This window comes from Hetaerina americana, unplaced genomic scaffold (genome assembly GCF_022747635.1).
Source record: "Hetaerina americana unplaced genomic scaffold, ioHetAmer1.1.p SCAF_10, whole genome shotgun sequence".
Taxonomy (NCBI): domain Eukaryota; kingdom Metazoa; phylum Arthropoda; class Insecta; order Odonata; family Calopterygidae; genus Hetaerina; species Hetaerina americana.
In genome coordinates, this window is record NW_027286070.1 from 25086532 (window position 1) to 25099908 (window position 13377).

Consider the following 13377-nt stretch of genomic DNA (forward strand, 5'->3'; position numbering starts at 1 on the left):
TCTGGCATATATAAATTTGTCCATCATAAAATAATCTGGCGAAGCTTAAATTTCCAATTTTCTTATTAAAGAAAAAGAACTATTTTATTCACTAAAAGTTGTACTAACAATTTTATGTTGGTATTTTCTGCCCCTGCAATCAGCTCTTTTCTTCTAGTATCATTTGTAAGCATTCTGCAGATGCACTTGGTATATGGTACATTTATATCTAATATTCTCTCCTTACGGAATAATTATTCCCATTATCTTTTCTAAATATAGTAATCTACGTGTATCAATCTATTTTAGTCCTTTAAACCCGGGTAGGCGTAAATGAGTAAAGACTATAATCTATTAGTGGAATCTGCCACCTAACCCTTTCTTTATTTTACGCTTAGTATGAAGGACTTCCACTAAGTAGAGCTTGATACAGTGTCTTCTCTAAATCCAAGGTTTGGTTCGTCGGTCATCCATTATTGTTACATTTTTCCCACAGCGACAGGTTATATCATCTTATCTCATACATAATTATTGACCTTGATCTTTAATTTCGCCTTTACAGGTAATCTGCAATTATAGTCTTCAGAAATAGATCCTTCTTCAAAATATGTTAAATCGATTTTCCCCACTTCTTGTAGCTGTCCCATTTAGATTGTTTCCCTCACTTTTTATATTATTGGTTCATCAGTTTTTCTGTCCATCCGTTTCATATTCATTATTCTATTATTACACTTTATTTTCATCATCGGCTATATTCAAACATCAATCGCTTCTATCGTCCTAGTCTCAAAATCGTTGAAATGCCATAATATATGCTGTGAGAGCTTCAAGACTTTTTGCATTTCTTCAGGTAGGAAGGCGTCCTTGGAATTTCCTATCTGCTTGCTAAAACTATCCATCATCTTTCTTCACGAATAAATACCGATGCTCTTTAATTGTCTCCAGCGCATTCCCTGGGTGAAACTTGGAATTTATTATCTTCATAACCAATCTCATCTTTAGTTTTTATATTGCTTATTTTGGGAAATAACTTTATTTTCCATTTGTTGCATCCGACGCTCACAATTCACCGTAAATTCATTTATGCACAAAATGAAACATAATGTATTGTATATATTAATGCATTTATTTCAATTCAATTCTCACTATATCTAACTGAACCAGTTTAAGGTCTTCCGCATATCTTTCAGGAAGTAATTCGCCAAAACTTACTGTTAACATAAGACCGTAAAAATTTGAAACACAAATACCAGCACCTTCAAATATATTCCTCAAGAGTGTATCGATAAAAATATTGGTATTTCATAACGATAGAATGGACCCTAACTTCTCCGTGGTCTCAAAATCAAAACATTCCTTTGAAGCTACGATGACTTTTACACTCACGTTGTAATTTTAATGCATCACCTTCACATACATCTATACCTACTACTTTAGTCCCTTATTTCTCTAACCAACAAGTTGTTAACTCAATATACTCTATAGATGTATCAGAAAATCAAATTGCATATGCCTACCAAAATAAATAAGATTTATCCTTCTGAATTCAGGTCCTCCCGAAAATGTGAAGTGGTTTCAAAGCTTTACAGAAAGCTTTACCTGTCAGTGCAAAAATATATGCTCTAAGTATCAATATTTATTAACCTTTTTGTATGAAGTACACCTAAAGCATTGATTGAAAAAGGTATTGTTGTGAAGAGACCTAAAGTGACTCGTTTCATAGCCAAAAATTAAGATAAAACTTCTCATTTTTCCCCGAACTACGGGGGAAATTTTTTTTACCCTGGTCAGTAAGGGACATTTTGGTCTCAATTTTGTTCGAACAAAGGCGTTAATTTATCTGTCCATGAGTTATTTCTTATTTTATCCTATTTCGAATCAACGTTGCTTTCCACAAACAGCATTGCGTAATTTAATAAAATGGGAAGGATAGAAAATATTTTGAAATTTATTTATTAAAGAGGCTGAGATAGCTGAGTAGCGAGTCCGGCTACGGAGCTGAAGGAACCAGTTTGATACTCAGAGATGCCAAATATTTTTTAGCTTATGGAAATATTATTACAATTACATAATTTATTATTTTAATTTCTGAAATTTCGGGAACAAGGCGAAGAGCCAACAGGAATATGACCCCCACAACAAACTATCCAGCACCAATGGTGAGAGGCAGCAGTACCACCATAAGATGCAGGCTCAGACTAAGAAGATCGGTCTGGTATTAACTGCCATAGCTGTAGGTGAGAGTGGCAATCACGGAATCGGATGCAGTACTGCGATGTGGAAGGGAACGGAAAACCACCACATTAATCTCCCGAGAATATACAGCCTTACATTCAAGATATGACATCATGGCACTCCCGGTAAAATCTTCCGGAGGTAAAATAGTCCCACAATCGGATCTCCAATTAGGGACTGCTGAGCGGGGAACATCAGTCAAGGTAGAAAAATACAGGATAGGGATATGGAACGTGAGATCATTGGGAGTGTGCGGGAAGTTGGAAAATGCTAAGATGCAGATGGACAGATTGGGAATCGGCATCCTAGGGGTTAGAGAGGTTAACTGGGCCGGGGCCGATGACGTTTGGAGCGGCGGATACAAGGTGATATACTCATGAGACGCACAGCGTATTGCAGGAGTGGGCATCACTCAAAACGGAGTGGAAAAGAAGAGTGAAATCATGCTGGAAATAGGGTGAGAGGATTCTGATGATAAGGTTAGAGGGAGAGGCTACAGACACAGTGATAGTGCAGGTGTATATGCGAACATTTAGCCATTGAGTAGTGGAAATAGAAGATTTATATGAGCAACTGGAAGAATTAATAGGAGCAGCAAAAAGGAAGGAGAACCTGATCGTTATTTGAGACTAGAACGCTGTGGTTGGGGGGGGGGCGAGAGGAAAGGAGCGTGGGACAGCTCGGATTCGTAAAAAGGAACCCCACGGGATAAATACTGATAAAATTCTGCGACGAGAAGAACATGGTAGTGACAAAAACCCTCTTTGAGCAACATCGGAGAAGAAGATACACCGGGAAGGTACCAGTGTGCAGGGCGAGGTACCAAATTGACTACGTCCTCGTGAGAACGGGATACAAAAACCAAGATGAGCAATACAAGAACTACCCTGGCGTAGATATAACTAGTGGTCAAAACCTAGTGATCATGGACAGCCAACTGCGACACAAGAAAATTAAGAAAATGACACAGAAGCCCAGATAAATCACAAAAATGCTGGAGAAAAAGCAGGCAAGAGAAAAGTTTACCACGACCATTGACAGAAAAATAGAAGGAATAAAAGCGACTAGCATACAAGGACTATGGAAGAAAATGAAGAATATTATAAATGGAGTAGCATATTAACAAATTGTGAGTAAGACAGTGCCAAAAAAACGGCCATGGATAGCAGTTCAAATAAGATATCTCATAGAGGAAGGAAGAAAATACAAGAACCCAAGAAATGAAACTGAGGAAGCCCTTTATAAGAAACGGCGGAACCAAGTCGTACGAGGGTACAAAAAAGTCAAAGAAGAGTGAATAGAAAGCTGCTGCCAGGAAATCAATGACATAATAAGGAAGATAAACTGCTTATTAGCTGGTGAAGACACCATTCGCAGTAAGAAAAACAATATCCCTCAACGTCCAAGATGAGAATTTAAGTACACTGACCGAAGATGAAGACATAGGGAAGATATGGATGGAGCACACTGAAGATCTCTATCAAGGGCCCAAATCACTTGAAGGTTACTCAATTATAGAAGAAAGTGTGATAAAAGAAGACGAGCGGAGCCCAGAGATACTGAGTAGTGAATTCGACCGAGCTGTGAAACACCTGAAGAACAACAAGGCACCGGGAGTTGATAAAATAAACAGAGAAAATAACAAAGTACTCGGGGTCAATGCAAAGGATTGACTATTTGAAATAATGTAAGATATCTACGACAGTGGAAGACTACCTGAGGATTCGATTATTTCTGGATTAACCTTGTGGAAGGCTATGTTCGTTAAATGAAGAACACAATATATTTTCCCACTGTTCTTCATTTTGGTACTACCAGCTAAAACGCTTAGGTAGTATCATCAGGTACCTGATGATGACGCCTTAGCGTTTTAACTGGTAATACCAAAATAAAGAACAGTGGGAAAATACATTGAGCTCTTCACTTCATAGATTACCTGAGGACTTCGAGGAGAGTTTAATGATTGCAATACATAAGAAACATAGAACAGATAAATGCGAAGAAACAGAACATTGAGCCTGACTTCCAACGCATCGAAAATACTTACTCTTATAATCAGCCAACAAATACAAGGAAAGGTATGAGAAAGCCTCGCGGAAAACAAATTCGGGTTCAGAAAAAACCTAGGAGCAAGAGAGGCAATGCTCAACTAGAAGGTAATGGCCGAAAAATGATCCATGTAAACAAGCCATTATATGTGACATTCGTGGACGTGGAGAAGGCCATCGACGATATCGAATGGATCAAGATGTTCAAGATACTAAAAGCGCTTGGAATAGACTACAATACATGAAGATTAATTCATGACCCCGAAAAGAATCGGTTAAGAACCATACGAATGAAAAACGCAGGGAGAATAGATGCCAAAATAAACAAAGGGGTTCGATAAGTATGTAATCTCCGGCTAGCACTATGCAACTTATATCTACCGGAGCCAATAACAAAAGCACAAGAATTAGGCACTTAAGAAGTCAATGTGAATGGCGAAGAATTTTGAAAATGCTGCTGTTCGCAGACGACATCGCAGTAGTAGGTGAAACGCGAGCTAACCGGAATACTATGGACTAAGTACTTTGGGAATATAATATGAGCATCAACAAGAAGAAAACGAAAATATTTGTTTGTGGAAGACAGAAGCTAAATTATTAGATATTTCAATTCGAAGATTGAAACTAGAACAAGTGTAATCTTTCATCTTCTTGGGCAGCAGTATAACTTGAGATGGAAGAAGCTTAATCGATATCAAGCGAAGAATAGCCCAAGCAAAGAAGGCATTAATTCAGAAGACACAAGTACTATGTTCTAAGAACATAAAATTGCAATAAGGAAGCAGTTTGTCAAAACGTTCGAGCGGAGTATGGCGCTCTGCGGATCGAAGAGATGGAATATTGGAAATGTGGACCAACGAAGAATCGAAGCATTTAAAATATGGTGCTGTCGGAGAATGCTGAATAATAAATGGACAGACAATGTAAAGAACGATATAGAAGAGCAGAAGATAGAAGAACCATATGGAGAGTTTTAGGGCAAACAAGAACTAGATTGATAGGACTTACCTTGATGCACAATGGATTAGTTAGATATATAATTGAAGGAAAAATTGAAGGGAAGGTCCGGCGAGAAAGGCCAAGAGACAAGAGCATAGGGCAAATTAAGAAGAACGCAAAATAGGGTGCCTATCCGAGGGTGAGGGAATGAACACTAAATAGGGTAGAATAGAGGGCTTCAGTAAATCAATCATAGGATTCAAATACCGATGATGACGAGAAAATATTTTAGTTCATTCGATAAAATAAAAGCCATCGACGAGTTTAAATGGTTGATTCATCATTGCGAGTATAAAGCTTAGTAAACTGATTGAAAAAGTAAGATTCATTAAGATTCAATTTCTCAAACACATCATAAATAATTAAAGATTCGATAACTATTTACTCATAAGTATTTCTAAATAGCTGTTTACATTTAAGTTATTCATAAAATACGACTTATTCATATCTTGGTGAATTTCACTTTTTAAAATGCAGCAATTTCATAACTTAGAAATCAATCGCCTCGACCGCGGTTTGAACCTGGATCCATCCATGTCCAGGCAAGTGCTTTAGCCTGTTAAGCTGCGGTGGCGTCCTCTCATATTCTGAGATTTAATGGGTTTTAAAGGAACAAGATCGTGTAACCATACAGACAGTGTCACAAGCATTGGTAGTTTTTATATCTTGACATTGTTGCATTGCAATACTCATTTAGCGGATGACTCCTTTAAAAGGTACTCTCGCGGCATCTTCCGCAGTTTCTAGGAATTTTATATTTAGAATTTGATGTACCTGTAGCTCATCAATGCGGAATTTAAGTATTTCATTGGAAAAAGAAAATAAAATATTGATGCATCTTATCATCTGTTCAGAGCTAAAATTTGAGAGTTCCTCATTTCCATAGGGTAAAAGGAAATTGTAATTTCTAATAAAAACATATCTAATGTGAATATATTTATACATTATTATTAAAAGATCACTAATCAAGAGGAACATAGAATTTGTTAATGAGGTGTTTTTTTGCCTGTTACCTAGATTTCAAAGCGGCGTTTGATAGAGTGAATTAAAAGAATCGATAAGTGAATATATTGCAGAAAATACGATGGAAGGAAAGGAAGGACAGGATGCTAATCCGCAACTTGTGCATGTCTTAAACTGCTCCGTTGCGAGTGGTGGACGGAGAGTCAGGATTGACAGTTTTAGGAAGAGGAGTTATGCAGAGTTGTTTATTTACTTGTGTAACGTATGCGTGGAGGAAATGATTAAAGAGGCATAAGTTGAACAGGAAATAGGAAGAAAAGTTGGCGGAAAATTTATAAAATCAGGTAGATTTCCTAATGATCTAGCTTAAGTTTGTCGGTCAGCCGAGAGATTGCAAGCATTGCTGAGTACATTAGAAATTCAGTGCAATAGGTATGAGATGGGATTAAATGTAAATGAAACAAAGGTATGGCGGTTTTCCACGTAGAGAAAGGCTATGTTAAAATACGAGGGCAGAAATTCGATTAGATGAAACGATTTACATATCTCGGAAGTGTTTTTGGCCAAAACGATCGAAGTAGTAGCGGCGCAAGGACAAAAATTGCGCTAGGCAAATAGGGGCATTTACAAGGAGGAGGGAAATGATGGCAGAGACGTTGAGTAGAGGTTTCAAAGAAACGGCTCGTTGAAACTTTGTTATGGAGCCGACTTATGTACCGCGTGGAAACATGGCCATTGAAGCAGGATGGTAGGAATAGAAAGTAGGCTTTTGAAATGTGGGGGTGGAGAAGGATAGAATAACTGCAGGAAAAGGAAAGGAAAACAAATGACAAAGTACAGACTATGATGGGAAGGAGGGGGGATTGCTCGGAGAAGTCTGTAAGGAGACAGGAAAAGTGAATGCAAGCAAATTGAATGGCAATGGAATGTTGAAAGCTGTGATAGGGGATAATGTTAGTCGAACAAAGAAGAGGTAGCAATAAGATTAAATTATAATCTTAGCTTAGATACATAGTAAAAGGTTTTTATTTTTCATATGTCGAAGAGGATTCAGGAAAATCATGCGATAAAAAATATTTTGGCCACAATCCATGAACGCAGAAAAGTGCATCCCCTTCGTCAATCTTTTGTAAGTATTGCTGCTTGAAAGACGATATTATTTCATACATCTTTGTATACGTGCTAATGCAATGGAACTTTTATTCACCGAATATTTTTATAGGTTCAATTTTGTGAAGTGATCCTTACTTATGCTCTCAAAAGGTGCATTGGACAAGAGGACATTGGGTTTTAAAATTTCGGCATACCTTGTTATATTTTATTTTAGAGTTTATACTTAGAATGTATATTTAAATTTTAAATAAGCTCTTTAGTTTTGATGGCACATCACCTAGTAATGTAGGTGATAATTTACTTATAAAATTTGGCATTTGGACAACGGTCACATTGAAGTGGACCCAAATTTGATGTTTGTGGGTAACGCCATGATATATTAATATGTAGATTATTCTACTCTCCTTATGATATTTTAAATCAATTTTTCACAGCATAAATAAATTTTGAAAAAATATTATACGAACTTCCTAAATATTTTTCCGCTAAAATTTGTAATTTCCCTAAAAATTCAACGTACTTCTCAGCCTGCTTTAAATACAGTTATATTTGTGATAAAAAGGGAACCCATTTATTATTTTTCCATATTCCTACAATTATTTTTTTGAATCGTCTAGACTGACTTAATATATCTATGGCGTCTGTTTTGTAGATTCATTTCCTGGTTTTAAGGATTCAATCGTAACCTATTTTGCTAAGGAACAACCCCCGATGAACCCAAAGAAAACCACTGATTCAAGTCAGCACATTAATTGAATTAATTAATTAATAATTTTGTTAGCTCATTCTCATTGATTGCTGAATAATTATTATAAACTGTATTCTACCGTTTAACATTGGTTTTTGATGTACACAAGCTACCAAATGGCATAGAAAATTGCCTAGTCTCTCTTGAAAGTCACAACCCGACCTTAAAATTATTCCCATTACGCCTTCAAATAGGTCCCTCATCAAATTTAAATGCTTTCTGCCTTGCTTCATGCCTTCAAAAATCCCTGTTCAATACCTGTCCCTTCCTCGCTTGACTGACGTTCTACCCCATATCACTGTATCCAACATCCCACTGCAAACTAAACGCCCTGAACATCTCACCTCCTATTTTGGTATCTTCCAACATTCCTCCCTCTTCCCCTCCAAGCCTATCACGACATCGTTCGTTTTCCTTTCAGTCCACTTCATCGTTTTCATCCTTCTTCAAAAACACATTATAAAAGCGTACATTCTACGTCTATCATCCTGCTACAATAATCATGTTTCCGCGCCGTACAAGTCCACGCACCAGATCAAGGCTTGGATTGTCCTCTTCTTAACATTCTGAGTAAAAGGCCATGTAGTCAATTCCCTTCTTCTTGTGAACCCTTCGTTGCATAACGCAATTATTTTCCTTATGTAACTGCTACCCTGGACATGCTGGTCCAAAACACTTCCCAGATAGGTAAAACACTTTCACCTGCCCTAGTTTTATTCCTCCTTTTTCAGCAATCAGGATAAATTTTCTCTTCCTTGAAAATCACCAAACCTTTCTCTGTTTTTCTTATATTTATTCTCATTTTATACCTAACGCACTGACATTTCAATGCGCTCAGGGAAGTTTACAATCCCTTGACTGACTGAAAAACTAAAGTTTGATCATTCGCAAAGCTAACTGATTTTGTGTATTGTCCACCAGCCTTACGTTCTATCTCCAGTACTACCAATGCTTCTTCAACCATGTCTTACACATATAAGCTGCTCAGTATATGTGATAATGGACCCCCCTGTCCTATTTCCATTATTTACACTGCCCATTTGGACTCCCAAACCTGCCATTACGGCCAAAGCCGTCTGAGAAAAGTTGTCTGCAGATAACTCTCATGCCTCTGCAATCTACTACTATTTTTTTGTAATACACTTCTTAATTTTACCCAATTTAATCTTCCAAAAATGTTGACTTGCACACATAGGCAATTTTTTCTTAAGCAATGAATTAGTTCAAGGGATAATCTTATTGTGTCTTCCTTCATAATTGAAACAGGAAATATATATTTACTGCGGAATCAACCAATATTGGAAAATATCATCTATGTATCTCTGTGGTAGTGTAAGACTTAATAAGCTACATAGTAAACACTTTTAGTGTAACTTTCTAGCATATGTAGCTACGCCGTATATGCCAAAATTTAATCTGTAGATGAAGACTCTGTGGATCAAAAATTGGTTCTAACAATCAAATAGCTTGGGTAAAGCTGCAGGTGCCCAGAGAGGCCCGGATATCGAACCCGGGCCATCCGGTCGGTAGTCCAACGCTCTACCTTTGAACTACCGCGAGCCATTCATAACCCGTGGAAGTAATATATATTTCTCAAAATACTGAAAATAAAGTGTTTTCAAATAACTGACATATATCATAGTTTTTCCGGATAAAATTTATTTCCGTGATCACGGCATTCTATTCTTCCACATTTCGTCTAAATCTCCGAATCTTAATAAGCTTGTATAGTGAAATTAACCACGTATTCTACTAATCTACTTGAATAGTTGCAGCCTTTATTTAACATTCTTTTTATCAAATGAGGTGTTATTTCCTAATATTAATCAAAAAATCTGAAATATATTTCATGCTTACAGACGTGTATTTCTTTTTTATCTTTCTTCAATGTAAATGAATATCAAGTTTCGTAGTAAGAAAAGAAAATGCTGAATATTTGGTATCGAGCTGCTTTTTTCAAACAAAACACATCCTCTACTGATTACTGATATTTTCTTTAGCCACATTATAAGTAATTAAGTTGCCTTTGCATCACTAGATCTTGGGAATACCCATAAATATATTTTCTTTATTTTCGTTCATCTCCCAACATCACAACGGGTGGGCAATCTAATAATGCTGTTAATGAGATAACATTCTTGGGGACATTTTTCCTACTAGAAGCGTGTGTTCACGTATCGTTTACGGAACTATTTTCTCTTAAATATCAGGTTAACGTTATCAAAAAAAATATTTAAAAAGATGTATATTTTATTCTCTTCCCATAATTTAGTTTTTATTTTAGCCAAATTCTATGAAAAATTTCTTTTTAAATTAATTTCTGAAAGTTTGTTATCGCTCTAACTGCAGTCATGATGTTTGTTACGGATTACTTATCTATAATTGCGTAATTATATAAGGTGTACATATTCGTAATTGCTTTAGCTATCATTTAAAGCTAAAGATGAAAAGGATATAATTTTTCATTTAACTTTAATTTAATTTTGGTTTACAAACACTGAGAAACTCCAGGATCAATTCCTTCAGATTAGTACAAATAGGCCATAGTAGAATGTCTTCAGCGAGTTTTTTTCCACATTACCGCATGTATAGTTAGATTTATGATAAATTCCATGACTGTACAGTTATATTTTTCGAAAATGTTAAAATTAATATTGTATTAATTGATAGTCAGCCAGTATGTAACTTCAGTCCAAAAAAAAAGAAGACTTGTTGACATTCAATTTAGAGTTGAAAAGTGTGCAAGTCGGTGTAGGTCAAGGTAAATATATGGAAAATAGCTCCGAATTTTGAAACATACCTAAATAGAAATCAAATATGTTTTATACTGCCGTCCTGAGAGGATTCAAAAGTAGGAAGCAACTTTTTAGGATCCTCAGATTAAACAGCTGGAGCACATGATCGTTGGTTTTAGTATTGAATTTTATTGCCAAGGTTGTTTTGTGCGTGGAATTTCGGCAAATTGGGCGTTAAAAGGCGCTAAATGGGATTCGAACCACGTTACCTCTTTCAAGTACGATAAATGCTGTCTACTAATTCTATTTGGTAGGTTTCTAATGGACGACACATTTAGTATTGAGAACCACGTGTATAATACTATTTTATGCTGGAAACGAGGTATGTGTGCTCAAATAAACTATTACAGAAGTATAATAATTATTGTATTCTTTCTGAGGGAAATTAAACAAACATACTTCAAATTCACGCCGGAAACTACGAGGTATTTCCAATAAATACGCGAACTGAGGCCATAAAATTTTTTTTTTGCAAAATTTAGGTCACATTATTTTGTTCCCTCCAAAATGCTTTCCATTCGTTACTATGTACTTATTCCATCTTCTATCTCACTGTTTAAAGCACTCTTGGAAGTTTTCGACAGTTAATAAAGCAAGAAACGACAGTTTTCTCGTCGTTTCTTGCTTTATTGTATCCACATGTTCCCATTGATGTTCCCTCATTGTATTTTTGCATTTTGGGAATAGGAAAAAGTCGCAGGGGGCGAATAAGGATGATGATCAAGGATGGTGATTGAATTTTTTTGCCAAAAACTGGCGAAGAATGAATCAATGCCTAATATGCAGGCGCATAGTTATGTTGAAGGCTCCATCCATCACCTTAAGTAAGAGAAGTATAACAAGCAAATCCAAAATTTTGAGATTATTTGGCCTCAGAGAGTATGAAATATTCTCGTCATAATCATCAATACTTCTTTGGTTCTTTAAACATAGTAACTGACTATTCTTCATCAATGCGCTCCTAGCTTGGGCTATTCTTCGCTTGATGCCGGTTGAACTTCTTCTATCCCATCTTATCCTGCTGCTCACGTAGATGAAAGATCACTTGCTGTAGTTACACCCCTTGCATTGTGATAACTGCATTTAGCTTCTCCCTTCTGCAAATTAGGATTTTAGATTTCTTCTTGTTGATTTTCATATCATATTGCCCCAGTACTTGATCCATAGCACTTAGAGTTGCTTGCAGATCCTATCGCGTTTCCGCCACTACTGCGATGTCATCTTCAAACTGGAGCATGTTGATTTCTCAATTCTCAAAAAAATTAAGACATTTGTCTTATACGAGGGTCATCCGGAAAGTAGTACCCGTTCGTGAAATAAAGACACAAAAGTAAATATTAACAAACATAAAAAATTTTATTTGAAAGAGGATACTTTAAACTACTTCTCAACATAATCTCCAAGCAAATTAAGGCATTTGTCATAACGTGTGACAAGTTTCTGTATTCCTGCTGCATAGTCCTTCGCCGCCAGCTCATTGAGATACAGGGTCACTCCTTTTTGCACAAATTTTTGCATAATGCAGATGGTGTTTAACAATTTCATGAACAATTGTTCGAGAAACATTGGGAAAATGCTCACAGATGTCATCAATTGTGACGCGCCGATCGTTCCTCACGAATTCGTCAACTGAGCTCACCAGTTGGTCTGTAATGACAGACGGTCTCCCCGAACGCTCATCGTCGTGTGTGTTCCCCCTCCCCATGTTGAAGTTGCGACACCACCGCCGAACAGACGACTCGTCCATTACATTGTCTCCATACACCTCCTTTAATTGGCGATGAATATCACATGGGCGAACGTTTCTTGCATTGAGGAATTTAATCACTGCCCTCACTTCACAACTGGCGGCGTTCTCAATTTTTTTAAACATTGTAAACAATCACAGAAACAACACAGGCAATGCTAGCGTCACGCAACTTGGTTCAGAGAAGGCAGACAAGCCACTGAAGCTATCTGACCTCGTCCAGCGGCTACTCGCGTCGTCAGCACTTCATGCGGCACGAACGGGTACTACTTTCCGGATGACCCTCGTATGAATGAATGAATAAGGAAAAATAAACAATGAAAACAGTTAGCTGTTTAAAATCAAGAATATTATCAATTCAATATCGTCTTTTGTTGATTACTATCATATATAATTAGAAAAACCCCTTCTTTCTCTTTGGTATTCGAAAATCTTATATGAACCTCCTCTAACGGTTAAATTATCCATTTCTAATTGCACTCTCGATTTTCGATTAACTGGTAGTCGCTCAGCCAACAAGTCTAACCAGATCGGTACCCTAAGGATTGAAAGTGGAAGGAACAGGATCTTGCGGATCGATTAAGATTGAATCGCAGTAATAGATTTTCGTTATGCATTTTCAAGATGTTTTTCACTGATACTTTTGCAAAAGATCTTATAATGGTTATATGGTTACAAATGTGTACATTTATAGTCACATCTTTTTGCACAAAATACAAATTCTTCGTCAATCATATACTCCGTCATATT